We start from the raw sequence: 16,885 nt of genomic DNA on the forward strand, positions 1-16,885 counted from the left end.
GGCCATAGAAGGTCCATAACCCATCAGCAGGACCAGTATCTGCTCCTTTGGGCAAGGAGGAACAGGATGAGCACTGCCAGAGCCCTACAAAATGACCTCCAGCAGGCCACTGGTGTGAATGTCTCTGACCAAACAATCAGAAACAGACTTCATGAGGGTTGCCTGAGGGCCCAAATGTCTACTGCGCCCTGTGCTCACTGCACAGCACCAGGGAGCTCAATTGGCATTTGCCATAGAATACCAGAATTGGCAGGTCCACCACTGGCGTCCTGTGCTTTTCACAGATGAGAGCAGGTTCACCCTGAGTATATGTGAAAGACATGAAAGGGTCAGGAGAAGCCGTGGAGAATATTATGCTGCCTGTAACATCGTTTAGCATGACTGGTTTGGTGGTGGGTCAGTGATGATCTTGGAGGCATATCCATGGAGCGACTCACAGACCTCTACAGGCTAGACAACGGCATCTTGACTGCCATTAGGTATCAGGATGAAATCCTTGGACCCATTGTCAGACCCTACGCTGGTGCAGTAGGTCCTGGTTTCCTCCTAATGCACGACAATGCCCGGCCTCATGTGGCAAGAGTATGCAGGCAGTACCTGGAGGATGAAGGAATTGAAACAATTGAATGGCCTTCACGATCCCCTGACTTAAACCCAATAGAACATCTGTGGGACATTATGTTTCGGTCCATTAGGCGGCGCCAGGTTGCTCCTCAGACTCTACAACAGCTCAGGGATGCCCTCATACAGATCTGGGAGGAAATGCCACAAGACACCATCCGTCATCTCATTAGGAGCATGCCCCGATGTTGTCAAGCATGCATACAAGCTCGTGGGGCCACACAAGATATTGAAAAGCATTTTGAGTAGCAGAAATTAAGTTTTTGAAAAAATGGACTAGCCTGCCACATCTTCATTTCACTCTGATTTTAGGGTGTCTACACAATTGAGCCCTCTGTAGGCAGAAAACTTGTATTTCCATTAAAAGACTTGGCATCCTTTTGTTCCTAAGACATTGCCCTGTCGTTATTTGTATAGATATCCAACTTTATATTGAGATCTGATGTATCTAATGTGTTTCTTTAAAGTGTTCCTTTAATTTTTGTGAGCAGTGTATTTACTGCATTGTCAATCTAAGACTTTTAAATAAAGTCAGAGTATCGAGTCATTTTCAAAAAGTAAACATGTAGGGAAGTGCTACAATATGGAAAATCCAAATTGAGTCATTGAAGATAATATTTAAAGAGACAAATTAAAAATGTTGCCTCATCCTTAAATAACAAAAGAAATTTGCTTTAGTTTTCTAATGTGAAAAAAGTGTGGCCAAAATGACTCATTGTAAACACTCTAGTCTATCAGAAAGTGTATAAAAAGTCATGTCTTAAAATATAGATTTCATTAACTATAAGGAAACACTTAATAAAGTGTCATAAATACAAGTTATATGGCTTATGCTCCTTGATGACCATTGTATGTCTACAAGGGTATGTAAACATATGAGGGCTTCTGTCTCTTTGTGTACCTTTTGTCCACTGTCAATCTAATGCCATTTCCACTTCTTACAGCCGTTTGTCACCAATACAGCCTTAAAAAACACTAATTTATTTAAGAACTGTTTATGAAAGGTATCTTCAGTCTTTAAATGAATGCTACTTTAGAAATTAATGCTATCTTGAGAAAATCATTTACAGTGACATCTGCTGGATAGTTTAAGAAATTTGTACAGTATGTACAAAGTACCTATTAATAGTTCATATATACTTATATAAAATGAGCTTCAACATTTGCCATAGAGCAATATTCAGAATTTGATTTTGTGGTATTGCAACCAGTCCTTTTTTTCATTTGTCATGAGTTACTCACATCTACAGAGTGTCAGGTCAGGTAATAAAATTGAGTGATCATAAAACTATTGGTGTAACAGGACCAAATATAAGGAAAAAACAGAACTTTAAACTTTATCTAGTCAAGTATTGTGTAAAATACCTTCATGCACAATGCTTGACCTAAGTTAACTTTATTACCCAGAAAGTCATCTTGTAATATTGTATGCATAATTTTTTTTAATTCAGATGCGTCCAATCTCATGTTTGAGAAAGTGTAACATGTAGCTGACTATGTGAAAAAATTATTTGCAGCAATGAATTCCCAAAAATATGAATGTTTCTCCTTTGAAATTATTTATCCTAAGTCCACATTTAAAAATGATTGACGATAAAAAAGGAACACTTACTGTACACCACTTTGCTTAAATTAAACTCGAAAAAGAAAAGACAAGATCATCTGTAATTCATTAGAAATGTGTTTATTGTGTCAGAAAATTGTGATGCAAATTACTTTCCAACACACAGCATCATGATGGTTCACATTTTTGGAAATCATTTGTGATGTGGAGTTAAAAACAATGTTTATAGTATGTAAAAACTCAAAGAGAATAGGCCTTTCAGCTTAATTACATGAGGTTACTTGTGATCAAACTGTTAAAATCCATCCATCCATCTTCGACTTCCAATTTTACTCCAAGGAGGCAAGTGAAGATAGCCTACTGTGCCAGTGCAGTGATTGCTGTCTGTCTACCCTCAAATGCAAAATAGTTTATAAGAAGTACACTTTTATTGGTTATTTTTCAACCCATATTTTTGCTCTGTCATGGTAGTTTGACTGTAGATTGTCTTCTCATTCTGTCCAATTATTTAACATATTATGTGACATCAAGGGCATAGAGTCTTTCTAGATTTACATGCCATTATATAAAATAAGATTATTTATATTTACTTATCACCAGTGGCAAGCAAGCTCTAGATTTTATACAAGATACAGCAATTAGTTAAGATGATCAGCTTTAATTTCCATTGCATTTGTGCCAAAGCAAATCACTTTGGTTCTCACCATGACACATGCGTTGACAGAACATGTTGTAATTTAATGTCCAGCCTATAAAACCAACACAGATACACATATAAATCAGAGTCACATGGGACAAATTAATAATAATATGCACATTGCCAGGCAACAATTCAACAAAGACATCAGGTTTTGACATATCATGTTCAGGAAAGATACTTAGATGTGCTATGAACTTATTGTCTACATACTGTATCTGTATAAATGACCAATTTAATGTGATTTTGCTGGCAGATAGTAGCAAATACATTTAGTCAAAATTAGTGCATCCCTGAAAATAGTACAATACTAAGCCTAATATACAGGCAAAAATGTTTATTTTTATATATTTTGACAGGTCAGGGTGGTGCTATCATTTTTTTAGGGCTGGTTCAAGTACATGGAAAACACACTTTCACACAGCTAGCAATTTAGCCACGCAAAATCAGCTGCAGATGGCTGCAGGCTGGAATGCAAAGTTGTTTGTCTCACGCTAGCAGAAATCTGTAAAGTTCTGCAACTTACGGTATATGGAGTTCACTGATTTTTCTGATAAGACTGCTTATGGAGCTCAATAGCACTATTTGAGATGCCTGTGCATTGTTTTAATTTCTAGGAAGAGAACCAGTGAAGCTTATACCATATGCACTTTCAAGTTCAAGAATACAGTGTTTTAAAAGGACTTTTCTGAGTATTTCCTATGTAACTCTAGACCCCAAATATGACAAATGGTACCAGGAGTGGGGTTGCACAGTGAATCAGCATCAGAGTTGCAAGGATATTTGTGCTATAGATATGCTGCAGAAAGTGTCCCCTTCTGATGAACCGAAAGTTTCATAGGAGATGATTTGGCTGACACACAGAAAAATGAATTGACTTCTTTAATAAAAAGGAACAGGGGTATCTTTTATTTTCTCAGCATGGAGACTAAGCTCACAAAACAAAATAATTACAAAACTATAAAATACAAATACAGAAGTTAGAAGAGAAATGGTTCAAGAAGAGGTGAAACAAATGTTCCCCCCGACTGTAGTAAGCATGACTGGTGTAACCTGATTCTACTACAGGTAAAATTCCGTTACAACGAACTCCCAGGGACCTAAAAAATATTTTGTTGTAACGAAAATTTGTAATGAGATTCTGTATTTGTTAGTATTGTACTTTCTTTAACTTGCACCCAGGTGTTTGCAATCATTTCAATAGCTTCTTTCGCATTAATTTTAATCTCCTCCTGCCTACAAGTTATGCTAACGAGAATTATTCTCAGCATTTCCTTGCAATAATACACTTTCAGGGTATGAATGATGCCCAAATCCAATGGCTGATGCACTGCTGTGCAATTGGGTTGGAGGAATTCAACACGAACATTATCTAAATGTGGAAGCATGTTGTGGGCAGCACAATTATCAATCAGAAGCCAAATCATCCTTTTCTTCTTCATATTGTGAGGTTACTGAACTCTTTTGAGACACCATGGAATAAGTTATATACTGTATAAGGTGTATATATTTACATATATTGTATATACTGTAAGTGTATGTTATATATAGTGGAAGCTTGGCAGTGCCAGTGAGCCCCAACATGAATACACCAAGATAGTCCCAGGTTCAAATAATTTCATGTTTATTTCACAAATACCTCACTAAAAGCACCAAAGCACAAGTTAACTCTCCTTCAAACAACCCTCCTCTCTCCACCACACTGCTCTCCTCCAGTTAAGTGTTGCTTGTCCTCCTCCCAGCTCCGACTCGTCTCGACAAGGCAGTGCGGTCCCTTTTATTGAGGACCAGGGAGTACTTCTGGTGATGTGATGTAGCCAGTCGGAAACACTTTTTGGTTATGAGAAAGCTAGGGAGATCCTCCCCTGTCAGCACCTCCTATTATCTGTCTGTGATCCCCACAAAACAAATCTTGTTGCTATTAGAGAAGTATAACTAATTTGAGCCTCTCTCCATCAGATCGTCAACAGCTTGATTAGTAATTTTACAGGAAACAGTCATAAGAAAGAAAGAAAGAAAGAAAGAAAGAAAGAAAGAAAGAAAGAAAGAAAGAAAAAAACAAAGAAGATAAAAGCACATAATATTATCAAACCCACTAAATCCAATTCAGGGTAACGGCGGAAAGAAAATATTTCTGCTCTTATCTGTTTGTGAAATATATTTCAAAACGAATGCAGTCATTCCAGTAAATGGCATTCATATTTCTTCTGGAATTTGTTTTCTCAAGAATTCTTACTTTTTAAGTATTTGATTGTGTTTTGTAGTATATGCTACATTTTAAGTATTCCAATGTGTGAGGTCCTAAATGGACGGACTGGCATTTACGACTTGAATGGAGAGTGGCCCTTCACTCAGCTGAAATGTCATTATGGAAGAATGGCATGTATGAAAGTGTACCCTGGCCAGTATGGTTCCTATTCTCTTTCCTAGTTGAGGTGGACAAAACTTAGTCAGAGGAGTGGAGGAAGAAAGTAATAAGAATTGTGCCTGATTATGCTAATTGGAAGAAGATTCTGTGAAAAGGTAATGTATTAAAAAATGCATTTGAAACCAGGACTGTTCCCAATATGGCTGTTTCTTAAGTTTGGGGTAGTTAAGTGTCTTTGTGGTATTGTTAGGCCCATTGTCTGTTGTCAGTACAAATAGTTTTGAGACAATAAGTGGTGTAATTTGTGCAATTATGGTCTTATTATAGCGTTTAAACATTTATACTACACTAGCTGTACTATCCCCCTCCTTGAACCGTCACCTTATCATGGTGGAGGGGTGTGCGTGTCCCAATGATCCTAGGAGCTATGTTGTCCGGGGCTTTATGCCCCTGGTAGGGCCACCCAAGGCAAACTGGCCCTAGGTGAAGGATGAGACAAAGAGCAGTTCAACAAACCTCCGATGAAGAACAAAAACCTTGGACGACATTTTCCCTTGCCCGGACGCGGGTCACCGGGGCCCCCCTCTGGAGCCAGGCCTGGGGGTGGGGCTCGATGGCAAGCACCTGGTGGCCGGGCCTGCACCCATGGGGCTCGGCAGGGCACAGCCCGAAGAGGTAACATGGGTCCTCCTTCTGGGCTCGCCACCTATGGGAGGGGCCAAGAAGGTTGGGTGCAGTGTGAGTTGGGTGGTGGCCGAAGGCGGGGACCTTGGCGGTCTGATCCTCGGCTATAGAAACTGGCTCTTGGGATGTGGATTGTCACCTCTCTGAAGGGGAAGGAGCCTGAGCTAGTGCGCGAGGTCGAGAGGTTCCGGCTAGATATAGTCAGATTCACCTCGACGCACAGCTTAGACTCTGGAACCAATCTCCTTGAGAGGGGCTGGACTCTCTACCACTCTGGAGTTGCCCCCGGTGAGAGGCGCCAAGAAGGTGTGGGCATACTTATTGCCCCCCGACTTGGAGCCTGTGCATTGGGGTTTACCCCGGTGGACGAGAGGGTGGCCTCCCTCCGCCTTCGGGTGGGGGGAAGGGTCCTGACTGTTGTTTGTGTGTATGCGGCGAACAGCAGTTTAGAGTATCCACCCTTTTTGGAGTCTCTGGAGGGGATGCTAGAGGGCATACCTTCTAGGGATTCCTTCGTTTTGCTGGGAGACTTCAATGCTCATGTGGGCAATGACAGTGAGACCTGGAAGGGCGTGATTGGGAGGAATGGCCTCCCCGATCCGAGCGGTGTTTTGTTATTGGACTTCTGTGCTCGTCACGGATTATCCATAATGAACGCCATGTTCAAGCATAATGGTGTTCATATGTGCACTTGGCACCAGGACACCCTAGGCCTCAGGTCGATGATCGACTTTGTGGTCATGTCGTTGGACTTGCGGCCATATGTCTTGGACTCTCGGGGGAAGAGAGGGGCAGAACTGTCAACTGATCACCACCTGGTGGTGAGTTGGCTTCGGTGGTGCGGGAAGATGCCGGTCAGACCTGGTAGGCCCAAACATGTTGTTAGGGTCTGCTGGGAACGGCTGGCAGAGTCCCCTGTCAGAAGTAGCTTCAACTCCCACCTCCGGCAGAACTTCAACCATGTCCCAAGGGAGGTGGGGGACTTTGATTCCGAATGGGCCATGTTCCATGCCTCTATTGTTGAGACGGCTGACCTTCAACTCTCTCTGGATCGGTTCGCAGCTGAATGTGAAGCGGCTGGGATGAGAATCAGCACCTCCAAATCCGAGACCATGGTCCTCAGCCGGAAAAGGGTTGAGTGCCCTCTCAGGGTTGGGGGAGAGATCCCGCCCCAAGTGGAGGAGTTTAAGTATCTCGGGGTCTTGTTCACGAGTGAGGGGAGAATGGAGCGTGAGATCGACAGGCGGATCGGTGCGGCATCCGCAGTGATGCGGGCTCTGCATCAGTCTGTCATGGTGAAAAAGGAGCTGAGCCGTAAGGCAAAGCTCTCAATTTACCAGTCGATCTACGTTCCTACCCTCACCTATGGTCATGAGCTATGGGTAGTGACCGAAACAACAAGATCGTGAATACAAGCGGCTGAAATGAGTTTCCTCCGCAGGGTGTCTGGGCTTTCCCTTAAAGATAGGGTGAGAAGCTCAGTCATCCGGGAGGGGCTCAGAGTAGAGCCGCTGCTCCTCCGCATCAAGAGGAGTCAGATGAGGTAGCTTGGGCATCTGATCAGGATGCCTCCTAGATGCCTCCCTGGTGAGGTGTTCCTGGCAAATCCAACCGGGAGGAGGCCCCGGGGAAGACCCAGGACATGCTGGAGGGACATGTCTCCTGGATGGCCTGGGAACGCCTTGGGATTCTCCTGGAAGAGCTGGAAGAAGTGGCCGGGGAGAGGGAAGTCTGGGCCTCTCTGCTTAAGCTGCTGCCCTCGCGACCCGACCTCGGATAAGCGGAAGAGGATGGATGGATGGATGGATGGATAGCTGTGCTATCCATCTAAGGTGGGTTGAAATCTATATAATCAACGTAGACCTCAGTGTTAAGATTTGCAGTGCACCATGCAAGGCTTTGTAAGCGCCATCTTTTGGAATAACAAATGCAATGCATTTCATTACTAAAAGTGTTTGTGATGCATCACCTTTTAGAATGACAGAGACACAGCAGCTAGAGGGATACACAGACCCATCATTTTATTAAGGTGGATCGTTTCAGAACGTTTTATTGTGTACTAAAGCTTTTCCAAATTCATTTTGCCTTTAACAAAACTCTGTCATTTTTACCCCATCACCTGCATTAAATTAAATTTTCTGCTACAGTGCTTGTGTGGATTATCTGCCAGATTGCAGTCTCTTTCATCCAGTTGTTTCACACGTGGTGATTTATCAAAACTTTAAAAACTGATCACCCTATTTTTTTTTTGCTAAAGAAAAAAAATATGTAGGTTGCGTATTTTCAAATATTTTACAAATTCAGTATACAAAATTGAGATATATGTACGAAAAACAAAATTATAAGCGACGTAAAAAATTAAAGAGAAACAACTTCTTTAAGAAGAATGCTTTTAAAATCCACAGCTACACATTTTGTGGTGTAAGTCATGCAACGAAATTTGTTACACATGTTTAACCATTCTGAGATCAGAGAGCAGTACAATGAACAGTATATACATGTATCCCATTGATAAAATAAAATATTAGTGAAATATTTCAGCACCTGTCTCTGTGAGAACTTGATTTATAGATGTTCACACATAAAGTCAGCTTATATGTGTAGGTGGATTATTCAAAGGTTTTAAAGTTTATTTTAAAGAAAAATGAAGGATGAGACTTTGGCCAGTTTTTCTCTGAGAGAGCCAAGTACCGACTGCTGACCTAAGAATTAATAAAGAAGTTCTGCCACAGAAGCGCACAAAATATTTTAAGTCTGCATATAATACAAACCAGAAGTCAAATTAGGATTTAGTGAACAGATGAAAAAGAATAGTTAATCATATTTTACTAAATAAACACATTCTCAATACACATCTTATATTTAAGTTAAGCTTTAATGTAAAACATATCATTTAAAGTAGCACTTTCAACAACTCTATTGCTTTAACATACAACCCCTTTTAAGGCTAAAATATTTTGAAATTATTGTACAGTATTGCTAAACTGACCATGGTTGGAAAATTATAACCAGTTATAAGTTTCATTTTACGTAAAATTTATAAAATTGACAGTAAAATTCTATTATTCAATCGCAAAGTATAAATCTCCCTAATAAATTTTTTTTTACATTTTTTTTAAGGTTATTTGGGTGGAAATTAAGAAATATTGTTGCTGATACGTACACCAGTCTCCTTATTTCTGGTGGAGTGAGCCACTTTTTTTCAGGATTTTCTCTTTTTGCTTTCAGGAAAGGGAACTTGGTAGCTAATTTGCTTGGCAGGGCCATTTACACCAACCCCTCTTTTTCTTTTCACTATTCCTGTAATTACTTTGTGTAACTCTGACAAATAACAACTGGTTTACATAACTGGTCAGTGATACTGGACACAGGTGATGTAGTATAAAGACTAATGGAGGATATCTCTACCTAAAACCTACATCACTAATTGCTAGCAACAGGAATGCAATGGGATAGTGATAGTGATATTGGGAGAATGTTGTGTAAGTAAAAGGAATTAAACACCTTTCTTCTCGTGTCAACAGCTGGAATTTTGCTACTCGTGAAATAGATAGTTAAATAGAGTTTCGTTGCAAATTCAATTTCCTGTGAATCACTGGCTCATCGTTAATTATGAGGATTGCTGTTAAGAATCCTGAAATATATAAGGAAGGCTGAGCTATTTCAAATTTATTTTTTCAAAATTATTTTTATCTTTGGCATGGAACAATCTGTCAAACACATTTGTATATTCATTGCTTAATTTAGCAAAAAGCTTGTTCAGTGCATGTCCCATGTTAGTTGCCCTTGTGCCCCAGCTGTAGAATAAGAAAAAGTCAGCAACTTTCGGAAAGCTACAGTCACTTCTCATATGTGTGAAGTGATGATATCACTCAACTACTAAATGGAAGGACCGTGAGAGAGGGTGTGCTCAAGACATTATCTCCCCTATATCACTAGGTTGCAGCTCTTCTGGGCTGCTACGGCACCACAGATTCCCACAGGGCACGATGGAAATTGGATTTTGGTGGTTCAGCCTTGTTGGTTTCCAGTGGTGCTGCCAGGAGGTGCTGAAAGAGCTCCTGAGCCCTGTGTCATCGGGCTCCCACCATACCTGAACGTGGTCCCAGACCAATTCTACGGGACACCGGAAGAACTTCTGGGGATTATATAAAAGTTGCCAGCTGCCACCGCTGCAAGAGCTAGAGTCAGGAGGAAGGTGACAAAGTTGCTGGAGGAAGGATGATAAGGAAAGACACAAAGAAAAGAAGACAAGGTGTTGTGTATTTTATTTATTACTGAGCTCACTTGTAACAATAGAAAAGTGTTTCACATGAATAAAAACACTTGTATGCTGTTCTGGACTTGTGCCTGGTGTCTGTCTGTGTTGGGATTGGGGAGCTGGAGAGCCCCCTGCAGGTCAAAGACTTGCACAAGAGAGAAGGAGGTGAGTCCATGTTTCCATTAAAAATTTGCTTAAATGTTGTGAAGACAGGAACATTCTCAAAGCATTTGTTCAAATGGGAGCTGTCACTTAAGCACACATAGCACATAAGCAGTGATGCTGACCGCCATCCTGCATTATCACCCTTATCACATTAAAAGAACTGTGAAAATATTTTAAAAATAAAAAAAAAAAACTACTTGAGACCCCAAAGGGTCTCTCACTTATTTGCAGATGATTAGTGATAGAAAAACGTACAAGAACACAGTTAGGAGTAACCTTGAGGCTGTACAGGAAGCAAATAGAGATGTTAACTTTCAAGTTTGACACACTGCCTGTTTTTTGCATTCCCTTAATTTTGGTCAGTATTATGGAAGCAGAATGGTCATGTTTATGTGCAATGTTAGGGAAATGTGACATCTACTAATTATCAATCCAGCTAATTTAAAATCATTAACTAACTGGTGTACATCAACAATGATTAAACAGGTTTAAGTATGTACAGTATAGTATATTTTAAGTATTAATGCGTGTAAGAGCCATTTGCTAGATTCATAAATGTTTTACTAAATGACAATGCATAATCTGTGGGAGGTTCCTATATCCCCCTTAAGTAGAATTGAATTGGTATATTCTAGCCATTTCTAAAAGCTCTGACTAAATATTATTCTCAGTGACCAGCCTTGCCATGTTTAAGGTGTAGAGGGCACATGGTTTTAAACCGTGCTTATGTGCCTATGGGCCTTTTGAGTGTATGAAGTAACTCGTAAGATAAAGTGGTTATTTAAGTGCAGAGCCGTACGCTTAAGGTGTACAGAAGAAGAAATGAAGAACTTTTAAGTACAGAAATAACTAAAGCTTCTCAAGAAAAGCTAAGTTTAGAGAAGATACATTTTTCCTTTTTTTTGCCTTTAATTCTACGTAGGTAACTACTTTTTCCTTTATTCTTGTGTGGAATATTTGCTTTTAACTTTTACTAAATATTGTTAAAAATGAACTTTTGTACTGAGAGATTTCTTTCGGCATGTGTTTTACCTGTGCTTGAACTCACCTTATACTTCAGTGGCTACAGTGCGGATTCACAAAACACTGATTCATTTTAGTTTAGTTGTTTCACCAGTTAAAGCCTTGACTAAAGACTGCATAAAAATGTTTTGTTGAACATGAGGACAAGCAAGCTTCTACAATGTTATAGAGTTACGCTGGCTCAAATTTTGCACTACCCTGATTCCAACTCTTCTTTCTGATATCATTATAGGTTTTACTATCAAGCCACTCTTTATTAAAAATGTCTGAAAGTACAAAGGGTTGGTTGCAGTGTGCTCTGAGTTGTGGGTGATCCTGTGCTGGTCTGGTCTTAAAACATATTTGCATTAACAAAACTAACTTTGGGGAGCTCTGTTGCAGTGTGCCTCAGAACTGCGGACTATTACTGGATCAAGACTACATTCAGTTGCAGGGTGCTTTTTGGAGTCGGAGATGGAGAACAAGTTGCATAGCAACTTAGACCACCTTGTGACCAGTTTTAAAAGACTTAGTACTGTAGGTAACTGTTACAAATAAATTTCGCACACATCACACAGACTGCTACGGACATGAAAAAGCTGAAATATGCCATTAAAAATATAGAAGCCATATGTTCTATTTATATTTGTCCTGAAGAAAAGCATGATACTTAATTAAATATATTAAACTAAATGCCACAGAAAAAAGACAAGTGATGCATGGAGATATTTATATTGTGTAATACAAGACATAGAAAAATATGGATGACTTTACATTTAGCCATTTATATTTGGTAAAATTACAGTTGGTGTCTCTAATTAAGAGATTGTTCACCCACAGGTTCAGACAGTGCACATGAAAAGATGCCACTAGCTTACTCCATACTGCATTCCTTATTAGTGTCATGGAGGTACAGTATCTTTGCAAGTATTCTCCAGATCTGAGATCTCTCACACTATGTATTATATAATGCCATACTATGTATTGTATTTCCTGATGACCTCAATCACATCTTTGCAAGGGTTTGACAAGGACAGCAACCAGCCTATCACTAAAATAACCCAGTAAGAGGCCCCATTATACACTCTGGTGCTGTATGTTCATGAGGTGAGAAGGGATCTAAGCTACATTAACCCTAATAAGGAAACTGGCCCTGACAGGGTTCCTGAATGGGTCCTAAAGCATTGTGCAGAACAGCTAGTAGCAGTGTTCACCAGCCTGTCTCCACTTGCCTCAAATCCTCTATAATTGTCCCTATTCCAAAACAGGTACTGCCTGGTGGCCCTGACCCTTATTGTTATGAAGTGTTTTGAATGACTTGTCCTCAGACACATTAAGAGCAACATCCCCACCTCCCTGGACCAATACCAGTTCGCTTGTAGGTCAAATATGTCAACTATCTTACTTGCCTTTCACACTTCCCTGTCACACCTGGAGCAGAGGAATAGCTATGTGTGGATGCTGTTCATTGACTATAGCTTTGCCTTCAACACCATCCCCCCAACAAACTGGCTGTCAAACAAAACAACTTGGGTCTCATCTCACACCTGTGTAACTGGATTGTAGATTTTCTCACTAACAGACCATAAACTGTGAGCATGGAAAAGCACTTTTGTTCATCTGTAACAGTGAATACTGGGGTACCACAGGGCTGTGTACTGAGCCATCTCTTTTACTCCCTCTTCACAAACAACTGCAAACCTACTCATAATACTAACTTCATAATAAAGCTTACAGACGACACCATAGTGAGCTTGATCTCCATTAATGATGAAGCAGCCTATAGAGAAGAGATCAAGAATATGGAGAGTTGAAGCCAAAACAACAATCTTGCACTCAATTTCAAGAAAACAAAGGAACTGATTCTGGATTTCAGGAGACTGAACTACAGTGGTCACCATTCCATAAGCGTTAAGGACGAGAAGGTGGAGACAGTGCAGAGTTTCTGATTCTTGAGAATTCACATCAGCCAGGACCTATCATGGACAACAAACACAACACAGCCTTTTTTATCTTCTAAAGATCTTGAGAAAGCTACTCATGCTTTTATTTTTTCTCGCCTCGATTATTGCAATTCGTTGTATTCTAGGATTAACACATCTGTGATACACAGGTTACAGTTGTTCCAAAATGCTGCTGCTCGCTTTCTGGTTGGGGCAAGGAAGTATGACTCTGTTCCTCCTATTTTAGCTTCTTTACACTGGTCAGTTTTCAAATTGATTTTAAAATCTTGCTGCTAGTTTTTAAATCTTTACATGGGCTTGCTCCTGCCTATTTATCTGAACTGTGTGTTTTACACTAGCCATCCAGAGTGCTTAGATCTTCTGGACAGTTGTCTCTTGTTGTCCCTCATACCAAATGTAAAACCAAAGGGGACAGGGCCTTTGCAGCTGCTGCCCCTCGCCTGTGGAACTCTCTACCTCATCATATTAAGGAGTCATCTACAATTGAACAGTTCAAAACAAGATTAAAAACTCACTTCTTTTCACTTGCATTTAGTGACCTTCAGTAATATGATTTTCCTCTTTGTGATCATATAACATTATTTCTGTTTATTATCTATCTTATTTTATGTTCATATATTTTATTACTATTTATCTTTTATTGTTTATTGTTTTTGTTTTTTTTTAATTTTCTTTTATTCTATTATTGTGAAGCACTTTGGCCGCAGCATTACTATGTTGGTTTAAATGTGTTATATAAATAAATTGACATTGACATTGACAGCAATAGCCAAGTCTACAGAGGCTTCACTTTCTGAAGAGACTAAAGAAAATACAACTCTCACAACAGCTGCTGGTTAACTTCTACATGTGCACAACAGAGTCGGTCATCATGTACTGCATTACAACATTGTACTCTGGCTGTACCTCTGTGAATAGGAAGTTCTTGCAGCATATCATCAAAACAGTTCAGAGAATTACTGGCACTTAGCTACTCTCACTGGAACATACTGTATCTTCACTACCTGATGCAGCAGAAATGCAAACAACATTTGTAAAGATCCAACCCACTCTGGCCCAAGCATTTGTACTCCTCTGCTTTCTGGCAGGAGCTTCAGAGCCCTGCATGCCTGCACCACCAGGGTGATGAACAGCTTTTATTCCAAACCAATCTGCCTATTAAATGCACAGCGATCACTGCCCCTTCCTATAATGTAAACCACCACTGATTGAACTGAACTTCTGCATCAACCACACATTGTCACACAATTATACAACACCCATGTGGAACTCATGGACATTACATTGACTGTAATCTTCACTGTGACTTAATTTATTTGTGACTTCATTTATTATTTATCTATTTATGCTTTCACTTTTACTCTCTGTATATTTGAAACTGTTAATGGTAACTGTGCTTTTCATAGTTTAATGTATTCTTAGATTATTATTTACTCTTATATACATTTATCTAAGGCATCTATAGGCTTGCTCCAAACAACATTTCTTTATCTTGCACAGTGACAATAAAGGTATTTTGCATCTTGCAGTGCTCTACTGTGAAGTATGCTCTGTGATGAGACATTCTTTACAAATATTATCTAGCCTGACTGTATTTATTTTGTATGCTTTGGTGACTGTTGGACTAATTCAGTTATTAGGAAAAGCTGGGTGCATAATGAATGACAAGTATTAACTCTTCTTTATTATGTATGTGATTGAGAAAATGAGATATAGACTCAGATTAAGATTCCCACAGGCTCCAGGGTGTCACATGAATATATTAACACTCTATGAACATCACATAAAAAGATAAAACAAGCCTTGGTCTCACTCAGACATTTAAGGCTGCAGTCACTCGTACATTAGATTAAGGTGAGGTGCTATAATGTACAAGTAACCATTTGTACTCCGGGCATAGTTGGCCTTATTTGTTTTCTTGGAAAGTGCTTCCTGTCCCGTAAAATATGGACCATTTGTCTCACAAGCCAAAAATTATTCAGTCCAGAAGAATTAAAAAATGACTGTTTTTCTTAATCCAGTTAAAAGAACAGTGCTATCAAGCAATCTAAGACAGAAATATGCACCTCAGAACACACTTTGAAGGCCAGTATAATCGTAATATTGTGCCATTTAACCTCAGTTTTTTATTCAAACAGATTTAAATGTTTTTTAGCTTGCTTTACACAGTTATTCAACAATCTTTCTAACTTAGTTGCTCTCAGAATTGCAGCGTATAATTTACTCTTTGAAGGTATATAATTATACATGAACTCTGTGACTCACAGGCTGTAATATACAGAATGCTCAGACAGATTCGCAATAAAGAATTACACAAAGTTGTATAGAAGTAACATTCACAGCAAACTACTGGACATCGCTGAACCACATTGGTTAAACATGTCTTTAATCGTGATTAATCAAAGGATATGTTGTGATTAATTGTAATAAAAAAATGTAATTGTTTGGCAGCCCTAATTAATAACAAGTTAATGACAAGTTTTTCATTCTTGTAGAATGAACGGCAGTCTGCCACATTATTAGCACAACTTAACAATAAAATTATAGCTTACCTGCTACACATGTAAAGATAAAGGCCTTTGTCAAATTGCCATGTATCCATGTAGTGTTGGCTTTCTCAGCTCCCTGATAGTATTATGCTCTTTTCTGTGTTCTCTGCAACTTACTTATGGAAAAGTGTGACCTCTTCTGCCTCAAGAGAGTAGGATTTGGGATTTATGAAGTAATGCTTTAAGACTGGGCTTAATCCCAGACACTTTCCTTGGTTTGTAAATATGGTGTCCAGGTGGCTTGTAGCTCTTTGACATTCAGTCTTTAAAAAGATCAATGAGGTTCCTTGACCCAAAAGAAGGTGGCTGGGCTTATTGGCTCCAAAGAGAGAGTTTTCTGGCTCCCAATAGAACGAAGAAAGGTGTAGACTCTGCTAATTTGATCAGATTATCCCACTTCCAGATAGTTCAACTTGTGGTTACAAACTTAAGGTGAATCACTTTTTATGTGCTTCTTTGCTCTGGAAAGAATCTGCAGAGATGCCACCTCATTTTAGATCCTCTTATTTAATAACAACTCAATAAGCAAGCTAACCAAATGTTGATAAATTGGATAGTACAGTTAAATAAAGGACCACCCTCCTAGAAGGTAGGAAACATGGGCAGCTTGCTTTTTGAAACCATTTAAGCCCGTTCTTACCTTCAGTGATGGCCTTATATGGTTCTACAATTCTAATAAAATGGGACTGCAATCACCAAAGCTAATCAGTAATTAAATCCAAAAATCTAATTTATGTCTAGAAAAACTTCTGCAACAGAGCTGCAGTAGACACAAGTAGTGCTTAGAAGGTTTGCAGAGTGATGCTGTATATTTAAATTTCCAGCATGACAAAATGACTCATCAAAACATAATACATATTGTCACACACGTGCATTTAGGAGACAACTAAAGGGCCTGGGGAACTGTAATACTACACCAGACCAGGGGGTGGCAGGATGTGCTGACTGTCTCTCTCAGTTTATTCCTGGGAAATCTCACCAGGTTCCGGCGCCTCTAATGACGTCACTTC

This window comes from Polypterus senegalus, chromosome 3 (genome assembly GCF_016835505.1).
Source record: "Polypterus senegalus isolate Bchr_013 chromosome 3, ASM1683550v1, whole genome shotgun sequence".
NCBI lineage: Eukaryota > Metazoa > Chordata > Cladistia > Polypteriformes > Polypteridae > Polypterus > Polypterus senegalus.